Source organism: Myotis nattereri (genome assembly GCF_964212035.1).
Source record: "Myotis nattereri genome assembly, chromosome: 9".
NCBI classification, from domain to species: domain Eukaryota; kingdom Metazoa; phylum Chordata; class Mammalia; order Chiroptera; family Vespertilionidae; genus Myotis; species Myotis nattereri.
This window is the reverse complement of record NC_138084.1, coordinates 65,477,976-65,496,380: the sequence shown is the minus strand read 5'-3', so window position 1 is coordinate 65,496,380 and position 18,405 is coordinate 65,477,976. Positions and strand designations below refer to the sequence as shown.

The window sequence follows — 18,405 nt, the reverse complement described above, 5'->3', positions numbered from 1 at the left end:
TAGACACTAAAGTTTGAGAAGAACCATCTTTTTTTTCTTTTAAAATTTTTGTATTGATTTCAGAGAGGAAGAAGGAGAGATAGAAACATCAGTGATGAGAGAGGACCATTGATTGGCTGCCTCCTGCATGCCCCCTATTGGGGATTGAGCCCACAACCCAGGCATGTGCCCTTGACCAGCATCAAACCCGTGACCCTTCAGTCCGCAGGCCGAAGCTCTATCCACTGAGCCAAGCCGGCTAGGGCAAAGAACCATCTTAAGCACCACAGGAAAGAGCTTCAGGGAAGCCGGAAGCCCATTGTGTTTAGATTCCTTTCTTGTGCTCTGGCTGGTTGCCCAAGAAAAACTTTTGAAATCCCTGGCCTCATTTTTTTTTTGCTTATCAAATGATCTTTAATTGAAACATTTTTCTTTGTAGTTCTTAACTAGCTGGACATTCCATGGCACCACTGTTGATATCATCTATGATGTCATGAGGGTGACGGCCATCAACATTGCACCCCACAGACTGGGCAGTCCCCAGGATCTCCTTAATAGTTCCAGAGAGTTCTCTAGCTATAGATCTGTCGGGCAATGCTGACAACCTCAGCACAAGTGATATTCCCACTGAGCTTCATGGTTTTTTTTTTCCTTCTTTCTGTCTCTTGGCAGTTCTTTGAGGGCTTTGATGATCAGCGCAGAGGCAGAAGGCACTACTTCAACCTGGGCCTGTCTGTTCTCAATGGTCAGTTTCACTGTGTTATATTGTAAATCAGAAGACGCCTTAATCAATAAGCCAAATTTATCTGGAGTCCTGTTCATTTTCGCTAGTGCAAGCAGGCCCAGAGGAACTCTTGCTTCTCAAATTCTGGGGCCCAATATAGTGGACGTCTTTTCAATTTATATGTTTTTCAGCTCTTTGTTTTCCAAATTTGGAATGAGACTTCCAGACCTTCTGAGAAAATGACCTGCTTGCTGGGACAGGGCCATGAGGCCATATCTGAAGGCCTGGCCTGGCGCCAGCACTGACAACTCTGTCTGGGGCATGGTTTATGGCCTCTCTGGAATGGGGAATAGTCTTATTTTCCCTATTGTTTAAGCAAGCAAACGTTTACAGAAGCCAGCATAGCAGGGTTAAAATTTTAAACAGCAGTTTAAATTTTAAGATGGAGGTTACTATACTTCAATTATAATCCTCAGACCCTTCCAATCACTGGTTGCTTTGGCGATACCATCACCAACCTTTTTGGAGACAGGCCTCGGGGGCTGACCTTGGGGGCCAGGGCAGACGTAGCACCCACTTCCCCACCGGTGCACCTCAGGTATACGACTTTGATTTTGTTGGGGTCGAACTTCGGTGGCGCCGTGGTGGAGGCAGCTGGTGTCAGATGAACCCAGATTCTGGTCGACCAAAGAAAGTTGCACCTGAGCCTCCTCTGAGCCGAAAGCCGAAAAAGCCCTGGTGTCGTTATTGACACTTCTTTAAACTCCACAAATGAGAGTTTCCTTCTCCCTTTTGAAAGGGAGAAGGAATTAGTTTTTTAAAAGAAAAACTGGAAAAAATGTTTGGCTTCCTCTTTTGTTTTAATTGTAAAAGGAAAATTTATTTATTAGAGAAATTTTAGGTACACATATAGAGAAAATAAAATAAAACATTTGTCAATACAGAGTGATAGCCACTATTTTTACCATCTAATATGTACACATATGACCATATATATATATACTTAATCTTTTGAATAAATAATGCATTTATATAGTTACAAAATATGAAAAGCTATATAATAAAATGTTTGCCCATTCCTATACCCCATATGCTCAATGCCACCCCAATCTCAATAGATAACTACTCATTAATTTTTATACATCCTTCAAGAGATATTAAGTATAATCACATAAACATGAGTATGTATGCTTTCTCCATTTTTAACAAAAATGATAGCTCTATTCTACAGTTTTGCACCTTATTCATGTTTTCACAACTACTAAAAGACCTATATTTATGATACATTTTGTAAATTGCATTTCAATTTCTATTTTACCTTAATCAGTTCTCATGTATCTACAGAGTCTTCATAAATGTTATTTGATAATAGAGGTCCGGTGCATGAAATTCGTGCATGGGTAGGGTCCCTATGCCTGGCCTGCAATCAGGGCCCATCAGGGCCTTTCGGCTGCTGGCTGGGGCCTTCCTTTCCTGGCTGCTAGCTGCTGGCCAGGGCCTTCCTTCGTTCCGTGCCATCCCCTGGTGGTCAGCATACGTCATAGAGAGCGATCCAACTCCTGGTCTCCCAGTCGAACTCCTGAGGGGACACTTTGCATATTAGCCTTTTATATATATAGATGGCCCTATAGTGCTTCATTGTGTAAATTTGCAATAATTTATTTAACCAGTGGAGGTTACTAATGCACATTTTGGCCCTTTCCCTTTTTTCCCTTCAGTTACAGATACCTTTGTAATGAAACTTGGTGCACAGATATCACCACATATGGTACTGGGGAAGCTGGACAGATGTACTCAACTGCCGCTGAAAGCCCAGAGCAGCCCATATTCTTTCCCTTCCTCCGTCTTGTTCAGTTTTTTTTTTCAATTTGGGGAAATACTCTGTAACCTACTAATATTATCTCCCTTTTCTCTTAATATATAAAGAGGCGTTTATAGCTTGTCATAAATAAGGCTTAACTATTATGTAAAATAATGGGAAAGGAGAAAACAGCAGATGATACTTCCACCTGGCAAAGTGTTCATTCCACATCCGGTAAAAAAAGGAATGAAATTACTTTGAGGCAAGTAGAAGTAGAAAAAAAAAAAAAGAAAGAAAGAAAGAAAAAGAAAGAAAAACCCACCTAACTGAGAAAATGGCAAAGGGACATTCATGGGAAATGAACACCATACGGGAATCTGATCTTAAAACAGGTGGGAAAAATATTGGAAAAAGAGAAGCTTTTCATTGAAAAGGTGTCTTAAAAGTCTCAATAAGTCAAGTAGCAGAGGAAATAGGTTCTCAGAGAGGCATGCATGGTCCACCTTCCATCTCTGAAGCAACAGGCTTGGAAAGTGTCAAGCAGAACTTGTTCTTGGTCAGAAACTCTTTGAGACAGACTCACCAACCTGAGCAAACCCCTACTGCCATAGCTTATCTCCTGGCAGAGTCTAGCAGGAGGCAGCTGACCATTGCAGTGTAAGACGATGAGAAGGGATTGGGTTCTGTTGGAGTTACAGAAACACAGAGAGGAAAACGTAATTTTAGAACTGTTGGGGAATGTCCATTCTTAGGGTGGGTGGTTGAGGATAGCAAAGGCCAACACGTTTTCTACTCTCTTCACTCCAATCCAATCCAATATGAAATTCGACCTCAGAGAGCCAGTCAATCCAGGGTTAGAGGGAAACTGAAGCCTTAAATATTTGAGATAGATTCCAAAAGGAAGGGGGCCTCAGAAAAGACTTGGTGATTGGAGAGATACACTATATGCACATCTATTAACCAGCACGCTAAAATAGCAGAACTTGTAGGATGCATCATAAAGAACCTACAAGTGGGCCCCCTCACTCTCTCACACGGTCCATAGGAAATCTGCAACTTCGACCCATTGTAAATGGAAGTTCACTCACTTCCAGAGACTGCATATAGGTCAATCCAATCAGCATCTCACTCTTTTTATTTTTTTAACTACATTTTATTGATTTTTTTTGCAGAGAGGAAGGGAGAGGGATAGAGAGTTAGAAACATTGATGAGAGAGAAACATCGATCAGCTGGCTCCTGCACACCTCCTACTCGGGATGTGCCCTCAACCAAGGTACATGCCTTTGACTGGAATCGAACCCGGGACCCTTCAGTCCACAGGCTGACGCTCTATCCATTGAGCCAAACCAGTCAGGGCAGCAACTCACTCTTTAGATTTCTCAGTCATAAGTAGAATCCCAATGTACCACGTCCACCAAGCTCTGGGAGACTGCTGGGTTCCAGAACCATTCCTCCCCGGGCTCCAGGGAAAGGTGTACATATGTACACCTCACAAAGTTCTCACAAAACCTTTTCTCATTTCCTACTCCAACTCTTTGCCACCTCCAACTCCCACATAGGCTGGAAGCGTGTAGCTAAGGGGTGTGAAATGATTCTTGACCACTCTTTTACAACTTATAGTTAGGTGGTATGGCACCAACATTTCATATGTGGTGTATTCAAAATATAGTTAAGTTTTAGTCATTTTTAAACAATTGATAGGCACATGCATATATAATTCACATTCAAATTCACATCACTTTTAGAGTGGCATTTTTAATATCTAAAATACTGAGAAAGTTGTATGATATGTTATCCTATGAACAACACAGCCTAGAAGGGTCTTAAATTTCCTTTTTGTGTTAAAGGGGTTGCATGTTCTTGAAGATTTAAACTTTCAGGCTGGAAGCATATTTTATTTTCTGGAGGAAAACATCCATGCTATTTTCTAGAGGAATAAGGAAATGAAATGCCACAAGTGAGGAAACCATTTAGGTTGGGGATTGTGTAGGTATGTGCAAGTTGCTGGATGTCTCTGAGATAAATCTGTGCGGGAAAATGTCATTTTGGGATTGCATTTTTATGTTATGAAAGAGTGGGAAGGAGAAAGATGAATAATTGACCCTTGCCATTTTCCGTTTCTACTGCCTTCTCTCCCAAGCAGATAAAACACATAAATACTAAATGCACACTGTAAAGCTGAATCTTGGCAGATGTGGGTTATATTCTAAAGGGGCACATTCAAAGAGCATCACCCAAATCACTGATTTATTCTGCATCCCTTACACATACCTCAGTGCATTTCTGCAATAGTATCATGTACTTTAAGCAAATCTCCTATGCAAATTGGCTTGAGCAAATTTTTAAGTTGGGGTTGGAGTATTATGAGTCTAATATAAAATAACTCTTCATGCTATGCTAAGTGAAATAAGTCAGTCAGAAAAATACAGGCGTCGCATGATCTCATTCATAAGTGGAATCTAATTGACAAGATAAACTGATGAACAGAGTGGATCCAGAGACGTGGAAGCATGGAACAGTGTGTGGAATCTCAGAGGGAAAGAGGGGGAAGGTGGGTGGGTGAGAGGTAATCAAATGAAGACTTTGTATGCATCTATGCACAACCCATGGATGCAGACAGTGGGGTGGTGAGGGCCTGGGGTTAGGGGAAGGATATGGGCTGGAGGGGGTCGATGGAGGAAAAAAGGGGACATATGGAATACTTTCAACAATACAGATTTAATAAAGAAAGAAAGAAAGAAAGAAAGAAAGAAAGAAAGAAAGAAAGAAAGAAAGAAAGAAAGAAATCTATAATAATAAAAGCATAATATGCTAAATAGACTGGACGTCCTTCCAGAAATCTTTCTGGACAACTGTCCGGATGAAGCCGGGCCTGGGAGGGAAGCCCGGGTCCTGGGTTCCAGAGGGAAGCTGGTGCCGGCAGCCAGGGAGAAGGAAGGTCTACTCTTGCATGAATTTCGTGCATTGGGCCTCTAGTAAATAAATAAAATAATTCTTCAGTTTACAAGAGTCACTATGAATTTTCTCCAATATTAAATCTTCCTCAGTGTAGTTTAAAAAATTAAATTTATGCCCTGGCCTGAGTGGCTTAGTTGGTTGAGCATCAGCTTATGCACCGAGAAGTTGCTGATTGGATTCCTGGACAGGGCATATACTCACGTTGTAGGCTTGATCCCCAGTAGGGGATACGCAGGAGGCAGCTGAAAGATATTTCTCTCTCATCCATATTTCTCTTTTTCCTCTCTCTTTCTCTCTCTCTAAAGCCAATAACACCAATAAAAAACATATTAAAATTAAATTTATACAGAATTGGTCAAAAAATACATTTTTTGTAGCATGGACTTTCCGCAGAGTACACCAGGGGTATGCAGAAGATTGAGATGCCCCAAGTGTCTTGGGCAGGGAAGAAAGCTAGATGGAGAGAATGTACGTATACCTCTTTCTGAGCAAACTTGAGACTAGCCCTGTCTGGGAGGGCCTGTGGAAGTAGCCAGGGGGAATTCAAAGGATCCCATGTGAAGTAGGGGCTGTGCATCAGAAATGTTTGCTTTTTATTAATATCCTCTCACCTGTCCCCAGACAGAGGGTGAGTGCAGAGGAGAGACGTTTAGGACATGTGTCTTTTCTTCTAGGTCTTGTTTTTCTATCACAGCGGTTTTCAACCTGTGGGTCATGACCCTTTTGGGGGTCGAACGACCCTTTCACAGGGGTTGCCTAAGACCATCGGAAAACACATATATAATTACACTAGAGGCCCGGTGCACAAAAATTTGTGCACTCTGGGGGGGGGGGTGTCCCTCAGCCCGGCCTGTGCCCTCTCGCAGTCTGGGACCCCTCAGGAGATAACGACCTGCTGGCTTAGGCCTGCTCCCGGGTAGCAGAGGGCAGGCCTAATCCCTAGGTGCAGGCCCTGGTCGGGCTCAGAGCAGGGCCGATTGGGGAGTTGGGGCGCCGCCCCATGTCATGCACAGAGCAGGGCGGATTGGGAGGTTGTGATGCCACTCTCAGTCACCCTCAGGGTAGGGCCGATTGGGGGGTTGGGGCACCGCCCCCTGTCACACTAAAGGCAGGGTCGATGGGGAGGTTGTGGCACCACCCCCTGTCACTCACAGAGCAGGGCCAATCAGGGGGTTGGGGAGCTCCCCCCTGTCATGCACAGAGCAGGGCCGATCAGGGGGTTGGGGAGCTCCCCCCTGTCATGCACAGAGCAGGGCCGATCAGGGGGTTGGGGCGCCGCCACTGTCACACTCAGGGCAGGCCGATGGGGAGGTTATGGCTCTACCCCATCACACACAGAGCAAGGCCCGTGGGTTGGGGGGGTTGGGGCGCCACCCTCTATCACCCACAGAGCAGGACTGATGAGGGGGTTGGGGCGCTGCCACTCTCACACTCAGGGCAGGGCCGATGGGGAGGTTATGGCTCTACCCTGTCGCACATAGAGCAGGGCCCGTGGGGTGGGAGGGTTGGGGCGCCGCACCCTGTCACACACAGAGCCGCAGGGCGATCAGGAGGTTGGGGAGCTCCCCCCTATCAGGCACAGAGCAGGGCCAATCAGGGGGTTGGGGTGCCTTCCCCTGTCAGGAACAGAGCAGGGCCGATAGGGAGGTTGTGGCCCCGCCCCCTGCCACACACAGAGCCGCAGGGCCATCAGGGGGTTTGGGCACTGCCCCCTGTCATGCTGATCCCATGCTGGGAGTCCTCGTGGCTCCTCTGATCCCAGTGCTGGGAGGCATATTACCCTTTTACTATATAGAATAGAGGCCTGGTGCATGGGTGAGGGCTGGCTGGTTTGCCCTGAAGGGTGTCCCAGATCAGGGTGGGGGTCCCCACTGGGGTGCCTGGCCAGTCTGGGTGAGGGGCTGAGGGCTGTTTTCAGGCTGGGACTGAAGCTCCCAACTGCTCCTTTTTTTCTTTTCTTTTTTTTTTATTCTGAGCCAGCTTTAGCTCTGAGGCTCCAGCTCTTAGGCCTCTGCTCCTGCAAGCAGGTATCTGGTTTATTTAGGTTCTGCAATCGAAACTCTGTATCAACTCCAGGTCTGAGATCCTGGCTAGCTGAAAGCTGGTTTCTGGGGTTTTGTTTAGCTTCTATTTTTGTAACTATGTTTCAAACTGCCAGCTCAGAGGCCGGCAAGGCAGGCGGGGAACGTTGGAGTCCTCCGTCACTGAAGCAAGCAAGTATCATGTTAGTTTCAAGCTGCCTGGCTGCTGGCTGCCATCTTGGCTGGCAGTTAATTTGCATATCTCCCTGATTAGCCAATGGGAAGGGTAGCGGTCGTACACCAATTACCATGTTTCTCTTTTATTAGATAGGATATTGTTTTTGTGATTAATCACTATGCTTTAATTATGCTCAATTTATAACAATGAAAATACAACCTGAATATCCGATATTTACATTATGATTCATAACAGTAGCATAATTACAGTTATGAAGTAGCAACGAAAATAATTTTATGGTTGGGGTTCACCACAACATGAGGAACTGTATTAAATGGTCCTGGCATTAGGAAAGTTGAGAACCACTGCTCTATCAGGATCACTCACTTTTAAAAACATGTCCAGAAGGGCAGGATCTAATGGCGTCATGGAGATAGAAGAAACAAGATGAGACGGGCCCGGAACCCCAAAAGAAGAAGCCGTGTCTTGTGCTAGCATGAAAAGTGCGACAAAAGTAAATGTTCCTGCCAAAACCGGTTTGGCTCAGTGGATAGAGCGTCAGCCTGCGGACTGAAGGGTCCCAGGTTTGATTCCGGTCAAGGGCATGTATCTGGGTTGCGGGCACATCCCCAGTGGGGGGTGTGTAGGAGGCAGCTGGTCGATGTTTCTCTCTCATCGATGTTTCTAGCTCTCTATCTCTCTCCCTTTCTCTCTGTAAAAAATCAATAAAAAAAAAAAAGTAAATGTTCCTCTGGGCTCCTTGAAGATGGGTAGAATGTCATCGCAAGTGGCCATTCAATAATGAAAGGCATGCAGCAGGCAGCCTGGCTAAGGCCTCAGCCCTGTCTTTCATGTATAGCATCCATTTCTCAGCGTGTGAACTTTGAAGGGCAGAGCCCACCTGCCAGGCTTTAGCCTACCCTCCCCCTTGCTGCCTCGGGTGCCTCCCTCTTACCGCCAAGTACCAGGAAGGATTGCACACTCACTCTGAGCCTAATAAAGGATGGTCTAGATGATCAGATTAGAATAACTTATATGTAGCCATTATAAATGTCTGAGAAATACTGTGGGTACCATTTTACTTTTGGATATTAAGAATTACATAAGACAGATGTGCAATTTAGTGAAGAGTAGAAAACAGATAAGTTAAAAAGAGGAGTCACTCACTGTGGCACTAATGAGAGATAGCAAGATAACCATCTCTTTGTACAAACATGGGATCGCATTGTACATATTTTTGTGTCATATTTTTTCCCCATTGTGACAAACCGTGAGAGTTTTTTCTGCGGCAGATTTTTAGAAGTGCTCTATTAATGTAATGCCTTTCTCTTATGTCCTACTTTAACCCAGCTACAGATTTAAAAATAAATAAATAAACTTGGTAGCTCTTTTCCTGCTCCTAATGAATCATTACCATTTATTCTGCCTCCAGGATTCTGCAAAGAGTGTCAGTTCTGCATGTGACAGAAAAGAAATGGGTTCACCCAAACGGGGGAGTTATATTTGAAAACACAGCTAAAAATACACAGAAGGGCAGCCGCATCGCAAGGGCAAGGTGAACTTCCACGGCACGTGAGGCGTGGGGAAATCTTGGCACAGACTCCGTCCTTCCCCTCTGCCAAGCGACTAACACAGGTGGGGAGAGAGATTCCAGGAGAGGGAAGGAAGTAGCTTCATCCAACAGCAGCATTCGTTCAGAAAGATGGTTCGGGCTTTAATAAATCTGTGACTGTGGTCCTAATACTAAACTCAAAATCAGAACCACACCCGTGCAAGCTTCTGGAATCTGAGCCAGGGGTGCTGCAGAGAAAACGTAGCGCTGGAGGCACGGATGCTCCGGGGGACACTTGGGCGTGGACCCTGTTTTCTCCCTCCCACCCTAGCAGGGGGTGGCCCTCTTGGTCAGACTTTGGTTCAATAAACAGAGAACCTGTGTTTTCCTAAAGTGTACATTTCAGTGTTTTTTTAGTATGTTCACAGGTTGTCCAACAATCACCACTACCCAATTACAGAACATTTTCATTACCCCAGAAAGAAGTCCTGAACCCAACACAGTCATTCCGTGGCATCCACTCACAAATCTCCTCTCTGTCTCTGAATTTGTCTCTTTTGGACATTTTGTATAAATGCAATCAAACGATAGGTGTCTTCTGTGTCTGTCTTTCACTTAATGTCGTAGCACATGACAGAACTTCATTATTTTTTAATGGAATTCATTGGGTTGACATTGGTTAGTAAAACTGTATAGATTTCAGGTGTACAATTCTGTGATACATTATCAAGTCTCCTTCCCTTACCATTTATCCCCCCTTTACTCCCCCGACCGCCTTTTTCCTCTGGTAATTATTACACTGTTGTTTGTGTCTATGAGTTGTTGTTCTTTTACTTAATCCCTTCACATTTTCCACCCAGCGCTGTAAACCCCCCTTCCTCTGACAGCTGTCAGTCTGTTCTCTGTATCTATGCGTGCTTTTTTGGTTATTAGATTCCACATATAAATGAAATCATATGGTACTTGTCTTTCTCTGACTGATTTAGTTCACTTAGTGTATATTTTCCAGGTCTATCCATGCTGTGGCAAAGCGAAGATTTCCTTTTTTTTTTTTTACAGCTGAGTAGAATTCCATTGTGTAAATGTACAACAGCTTTTTTTATCCACTCATCTACGGATGAGCACTTGAGCTGCTTCCACATCTTGGCTAGTAAATAATGCTGCAATGATCAGAGAAGTGCATCTATTCTTTCAAATTAGTGTTTCAGGATTCTTCGGATATATTACCAGAGTGGAATCACTGGGTCATAAGGCAGTTCCATTTTTAATTTTTTTGAGATAACACCATACTGCTTTCTAGAGTGACTGCACCAATCTGCATTCTCACCAACAGTGCATAAGGGTTCCCTTTTCTCCGTATTCTCACCAACACTTGATGTTTTTTGGTTTTTAATGATAGCTATTCTGACATGTGTGAGGTGATTTCTAATTGTGATTTTAATTTGCATTTCTTTGATGATTAGTGACGTTGAACATCTTTTCATATGTCTATTGGCCATCTGTTTGTACTCTTTGGAGAAGTGTCTATTCAGGTCCTCTGCCCATTTTTAAATTGCACTGTTTGTTATTTTGGTATTGAGTTTTATAAGTTCTTTATAAACTTGGAGTTTTAACCTCTTATTGGATGTGTGATTGGTGAATATGTTCTCCCACTCAGTGGGCTGTCTTTTCATTTTGTAGATGGTTTCCGTTGCTGTGCAAAAACTTAATTTGATGTAGTCCTATTTGTTTATTTATTTATTTTGCTTCCATTGCCCCAAGAGAAATAAAAAATATATATTTCTATGAGAAATGTCTCAGACTTTATTGCCTATGTTTTCTTCTAGGATTTTTATGGTTTTGGTCTAACATTGAAGTCTTCAATACATTTTGTGTTTATTCTTGTGCATGTGTAAGAAGATGGTCTAGTTCCATTTTTTTAATGTATCTGTCCAATTTTCCCAATACCACTTATTGAATAGAGTATCATTATCTTGTTATTTATCTTTGCCTCCTTTGTCAAATATTAATTGACCTTAAAGGCTTGGGTTTATTTTTGGGATCCCTATTCTGTTCCATTGATCTATATGTCTGTTTATACGCCAGTAGCATACTGTTTTGATTACTATGGCCTTATAGTATCATTTGATATCAGGTAGCATGATTCCTCCAACTTTGTTTTTCTTGGCATCTGTATTTAGAGATTTTAATCTTTCACCAAGATTAGCCACCAAATGACGTAGAAATCTTACTATGCTAAGCAAAATAAGCCAGTCAGAGAAAGATAAATATCACATGATCTCACTCATTTGTGGAATATAATGAACAACATAAACTAATGAACAAAAATAGATTCGGAGACATAGAAGCATTGAGCAGACTGTCCAACCTCAGAGGAAAGGTGGGAGTGGGGGCGGGTGAGGGGATGGGGGAGAGATAAGAGATCAACCAAAGGACTTGTATGCATGCATATAAACATAACCCATGGACACAGACAGTAGGAGGCTGAGGGCATGTGCTGGGAGGTGGGAATGGCTGGGGAGGTCAATGGGGGAAAAAGGATACATATGTAATGCTTTAAACAATAAAGAACTTAACAAAAAAATCTACGTCTTAGAATTCCTCTGTCCCTTAGGAACCTCTTCAGAAAAGGTTATAGGGAATATGAAAATGAAACCACAAGTCAGAGTTGGGTGGGAAGACAACTAAATTAGGAAATCCAGTTTCTCTTCTCTTATTTGTGTTCAATTTAGGGAAAAAAAAAGAAAATAATGTCCATTTTTGAGAAAGGAGCATTTGAAATCTCCAACTGTAAATGTGGATTTATCTATTTCTCCATTTGTTTGTGTCAGTGTTTACTTCTTGAATTTGAAATTCTCTCTCCTTTTTTAAAAAAATCTCCACTCTAGGATATTCTTCCATGGATTTTTAGAGAGAGTGGGAAGGAGGGAGAGCAGGAAGGAGGGAAAGAGAGAGAGAAAAAAACACACATTGATGTGAGAGAGACACATTGATTGGTTGCCTCCTACATGTGCTCTGAACAGGGTGGGGATGGAACCTACAACTCAGGTATGTGTTCTTGACCAGGAATTGAACCCCAAACCCTTCAGTGCTCAGGCTAACACTCTAACCAGTGAGCAACACAGTCAGGGCAAAATTCTGTTGTTGTTTTTGAAACTCAGTTACTTATGAGGTATATGCAAATTCAATATTATTGTCTTATTGTTGAATTAACCACATGCAAACAAATTAAACTGGATTACAGTTTGTGTCCGTGTACAAAAATTAATTCAAAATGGATCAAAGACCTCAATATAAGACCCAAAACAATAAGATACATAGAAGAAAATATAGGTACCAAACTTATGGACCTTGGTTATAGAGAACATCTTATGAACTTGACCCCAAAGGCAAGGGAAGTAAAGACAAAAATAAATGAATAGGACTATATCAAACTAAAAATATTTTGCACAGCAAAAGAAACTGACAACAAAACAAAGAGGCAGCCAGCCAGATGGGAGACGATATTTGCAAATAGTAGCTTTGACAAAGGTTTAACACATAAATATATAAAGAACTCGTAAAACTCAACACTAAACAAAACAAATAACCCAATCAAAAAGTGGGCAGAGGACCTGAAAATACACCTCCCCCAAGAAGACATACAAACAGCCAATACATGTATGAAAAGATGTTCACCTAACCACCAATTAGGGAAATGCAAATCAAAACTACAATGAGATACCACCTTACAACTGTTCGAGTGGCCATTATCAACAAGATAAGCAATAACTCGTGTTGGAGAGTTGTATAAAAAGGGACCCTCATTCACTGCTGGTGGGGATGTAGGCTGGTACAGCCACTATGGAAAGCAGTCTGGCAATTCCTCAAAATATTAAGAATAGAGCTACCGTATGACCCAGCAATCCCACTCCTGGTTATATACCAGAAAAACTAAAATTCATGTGTTCACAAAGATATATGCACCCCTGTGTTCATTGCAGCGTTATTCATGGTGGCCAAGACATGGAAGCAACCAAAGTGCACTGCGATAGAGGACTGGATAAAGCAGACGTGGTCCATGTACACAATGGAATACTACCCAGCCATAGCAAAGCATGAAATAGCACCATTTGCAACAAGTTGGATGGACATTGAGAACATTATGCTAAGTGAAATGTCAGTCAGAAAAAGCTAAAAACCATATGATTTTACTCATATGTGGCATATAAAACTGAAATAGCAGTGTGGTGATTGCCAGAGTGAAGGGGGTCGGGGAGGGGAAGGGGACAGGAAATTTGACTTTGGGTGGTGGGCAGCTGGTGCAATATACAGATCTTGTAACATAGAAACCCACACCTGAAACCTGTAAACCCACACTGAAACCTACATGTTCACATTGATCAATGTCACCCCAATCAATTTAATACATTACATAAAAGAATTATAAGAAAATACTGTAAACAATTATATGCCAACAAGTGGGATAATTTGGAAGAAATAAATAAATTCCTAGAAGCATACAATCTTTTAAGAATGAATCAAGAATAAAGGAAATCTCCCTGGCCAGTCTGGCTCAGTTGATTGGAATGTTGTCCAATGCACCAAAAGGTGCTGGGTTCAATTCCAGGTCAGGATACATACCCATGTTGCAGGTTAGATCTCTGGTCAAGGTACATGTGAGAGGTATACAATCAATGTTTCTCTCTCATATTGATACTTCTCTCTCTCCCTCCCTTCTTTACTCTTTCTTTAAAATCAACAAAATGTATCCTCAGTTGAAGATTAAAGAAAGGAATAAAGAAAATCTAACAGACCAATTACTAGCATTGGCATCAAATCAATAATCAAAAAACTCCCAAGAAATGAAAATCCTGGACCAGATGGATTAACAGGTGAATTTTACCAAACATTCAAAAAAGAACTAACACCTATTCTTCTCAAACTATTTCAAAAAATTCAAGAGGAGGGAAGGCTTCAAAACTCATTTTACAAAGTCAGCATTTTCCCAGTTTCAAAACCAGATAAAGACACTACAAAGAAAGAAAATAATAGGTCAATATTCCTGATCAACATAGATGCAAAAATCTTCAATAAAATATTAGCAAACTGAATGCAGCAATATATTAAAAAGATGATACATCATGATCAAGTGGAATTTATTCCTGCATTGCAAGGTTGGTGCATCAGCAAATCAATTAATGTGATACACCACATAAACAAAATGAAAGAGAATAATCACATAATTATATCAGTAGATGCACAATAATCCTTTGCTAAAATCCAGCAACCATTTAGGATAAAAACTCTCAGCAAAGTGAGAACAGAGGAAACATACCTCACCATAATAAGAGCCATATATGAGAAACACACAGCTAACATCATGCTCAATGGGGAAAAGCTAAAAGCATTTTCCTTAAGATCAGGAACAAGACAAGGTTGTTCACTTTCACCGCTCTTATTCAGCATAGTCCTGGAAGTCCTAGCCACATCCATCAGCCAAAAAGAAGAAATAAAGGACATCCAAATTGGAAAGAAAAAAGTAAAACTGTCATTATTTGCAAATGACATGATACTATAAATGGAGAAAGATTCCACCAAAAAACAACCACAAAAAAACTACTACTAGAACTGATAACTAAATTCAGTAAAGTAGGAGAATACAAGATAAATATTCAGAAATTTGTTTACATTTTTATGCACCAATAATGAACTATCAGAAAAATAATCTAGAAAACAATGCCATTTATAATTGTAATAAAAATACTGAGGAATAAATTTAATCAAGAGGGTAAAAGATCTGTACTGGGAAAATTGTAAGTTACCCAGAAAGAAATCCAAGGTACAAATAAATATACTGTGCTCATGGATAGGAAGAATTAACATTGTTAAAATGTCCATAATACCTAAAGCAATCTATAGTTTCAATACAATTCCTATAAAAATACTAATGGTGTTCTCACAGAACTAGAACAAATACTCAAATTTATATGGAATCACAAAGACTCCAAATGGCTAAAGAAATCTTGAAAAAATGAAAAAAGTTAGAAGTAACTCACTACCTAATATCAAACTATATTATAAGGCAACTAGAGGCCCAGTGCACAGATTCATACACCGGTGAGTGCCCTCAGCCTGGCTTGCAGGGATCAGGCCAAAACCAGCTCTCTGACATCCCCCGAGGGGTCCTGGATTGTGAGAGGGCAGTTCTCGGGTGACACACCCCAGAATTGGGCTCCCTCCTCTCTGGTTCCAGTGCGTCACCCAAGAATCTCAGCTGCCAAGTCACCGCAGCTTGGCAGCTCCTGCTTTGAGCGTCTGCCCCCTAGTGGTCATTGTGTGTCATAGCTACTGGTCGGAGGGTCGGACAGTTGCTTGGGTTTTTATATATATAGATAATAATCAAAACAGCTTGGTCCTGGCATAAAAACCGACATATAAAGCAATGAAACAGAACAGAGATCCCAGAAATAAACCAATGCCTATATGGTCAATTGATACTTGACAAAGGAGCAAGAATATACAAGGGGGTAAAGACAGTATATTCAATAAATGGTGTTAGGAAAATTGGACAGTTACATGAAAAAAATGAAACTAGACCACCTTCTTGCACCATTACAAAAATAAACTCAAAATAAATTCAAAACTTAAGTATAAGATTTGAAGCCATAAAACTCATAAGAGAAAACATAGGCCATAAAACCTCAGACATTTCTCTTAGTAATATTTTTTCTGATGTATCATCTCAGGCAAGGGAAACAAAAGAAAAAATAAACAAATGGAACTACATCATACTAAAAAGTCTTTTTGCACAGCAAAGGAAACATCAACAAAATTAAAAGACAACTCATTGAATGGGAGAACATATTTGCCAGTAATACATCTGATAAGGGATTAATATCCAAAATACATACAGAACTTATACAACTCAACACCAAAAACCAAAAAAAAAAAAAAACCCCCACCAAAAACCAATCCTATTAAGAATGGGCAGAGGGCCCTAGCTGGTTTGGCTCAGTGGATACAGCATAGGCCTTGAAGGGTTGAAGGATTGAAGGGTCCCAGGTTTCATTCTAGTCAAGGGCACATGCCCAGGTTATGAGCTTGATCCCCAATAGGGGGTGTGCAGGAGGCAACCAATCAATGATTCTCTCTCATCAGTGATGTTTCTGTCTCTCCCTCTCTCTTCCTCTCTGAAATCAATAATATATATCCTATATAATAAAAGGGTAATATGCAAATTGACACTAACAGCAGAGCGACTGGAAATCACTGGTCACTACGACACACACTGACCACCAGGGGGCAGACGCTTAATGTAGGAGCTGCCCCCTGGTGGTCAGTGCACTCCCACAGGGGGAGCTCTGCTCAGCCACAAGCCAGGCTGGTGACTGCCAGCACAACAGTGGTGGCGGGAGCCTCTCCCACCTCCTCAGCAGTGCTAAGGATGTCCGACTGCAGCTTAGGCCTGCTCCCTGCTGGCAATTGGACATCCCCCAAGGGCTCCTGGGCTGCCAGAGGGATGTCTGACTGCCACCTTAGGCCTGAGCCCCAGGGGAGCAGGCCTAAACCATCAGGTGGACATCCCCCAAGGGGTCCCAGACTGCGAGAGGGCACAGGCCTGGCTGAGGGACCCCCCCCCCCAGTGCACAAATTTTTGTGCACCAGGCCTCTAGTATATATGTGTGTGTATATATATATATATATATATATACATATATATATATATATATATATATATATATATATATATATATATTTAGAAAAGAATGGTCAGATGTCCTGAACAGACACTTTTTCAAAGAGGACATACAGATGACCAATAGACTTAGGAAAAGATGCTAAACATTACTAATCACCAGAGAAATGCAAATTAATACCACAATGAGATATCACTTCACACCTGTCAGAATGGCTATCATCAATAAATTCACAAACAACAAGTGCTGGAGAGGATGTGGAGAAAAGAGAACCCTAAAAATATGGAAGCAACCCAAGTGCCCATCAATAGATGAGTGGATGGTGTTATATAAAGTACTATATATATATATATATATATATATATATATATATATATATATATAATGGCATATTACTTGGACATAAAAAAGAATAAAATCTTACCAATTGGGGCAGCATGAATGGACCTGGAGGGAATTATGCTAAGTGAAATAAGTCAGACAGAGAAAGACAAATACCATATAATTTTACTTATATATGGAATGTAAAGAACAATATAAATGAACAAACAAAACAGAAACAGACTCATAGATACAAATAGTAGACTGATGGTTGTCAGAGGGGTGGTGAGTTGGGTGCATGGGCGAAAAAAGTGAGGGGATTAAGAAATACAAATTGGTAGTCATGGGGATGTAAATTACAGCATAGGGAATATAGTTAATAATCCTATTAATAAAAGCCCAATAAGCTAAGTGTCTGGTCGACCAGTTGGCTGTTCAACCAACCAAAGCATAATATGCTAATGATATGCTAAGGTCACTCAACTGTTTGCTATAACATGCACTGACCACCAGGGGGCTGATGCTCCAACTGGTAGGTTAGCTTGCTGCTGGTGTCCAGCTGATCGGGGCTGAGCTAGATGGGCTGGACATGCCCTGGAGCCCTTCTGCAGTCCCTTTCTGGCTGGCCAACCTCCCAGCCCCGATCGTGCACAGGGGATGGGGTGGAGTTCCTTGGCCTGGCCTGTGCCCTCTGGCAATCCGGGACCCCTTGGAGGGATGTCAGAGAGCTGAGTTTGGCTCAGGCCTGCAGGCCAGGCCGAGGGACCCCACTGGTGCATGAATTAGTGCACCAGACCTCTAGTATTGTAATAACTTTGTATGGTGCCAGGTGGGTGCTTGAATTATCAGGGAGACTCTCTTGATAAATTATATAACTGTCTAACACTATGCGGTAAACCTGAAACTAATATAAAGTGATATTAAATGTCAACTGTAATTAAAAAAATCAATAATCAGTGTTAATCATACGTTTGAAGGTATGATTTTTAGCTTTTAGACTTTCAAAATGCCAGAAGAACTATGGGTTCATTTAAGAAAAACCAGAAAGCACAGATAGGCAAAAAGGTAATAATTATTCACTATTTTATGTCATAGAGATAAAAGCAGAGATATTTCTTTTTAAGTAGAGGGGGTTATATTAATCATTTCCTGATTTTCCCATTGCTTTTTTAGGGAGAGTGGAAGAGAGAG

General features: G+C 41.7%; 1 pseudogene across 1 annotated transcript; it reads right to left on the bottom strand.

Annotated features, from left to right (window-relative positions):
* Positions 1-421: 421 nt before the first annotated feature.
* LOC308525551 (large ribosomal subunit protein uL11-like) lies at positions 422-13,841 on the bottom strand (annotated as a pseudogene). Its single transcript has 3 exons — positions 13,838-13,841; positions 1,171-1,357; positions 422-738 (listed from the first exon to the last, which is right to left on the bottom strand). The product of its transcript is annotated as a large ribosomal subunit protein uL11-like (transcript).
* Between the last annotated feature and the right edge of the window lie 4,564 nt (positions 13,842-18,405).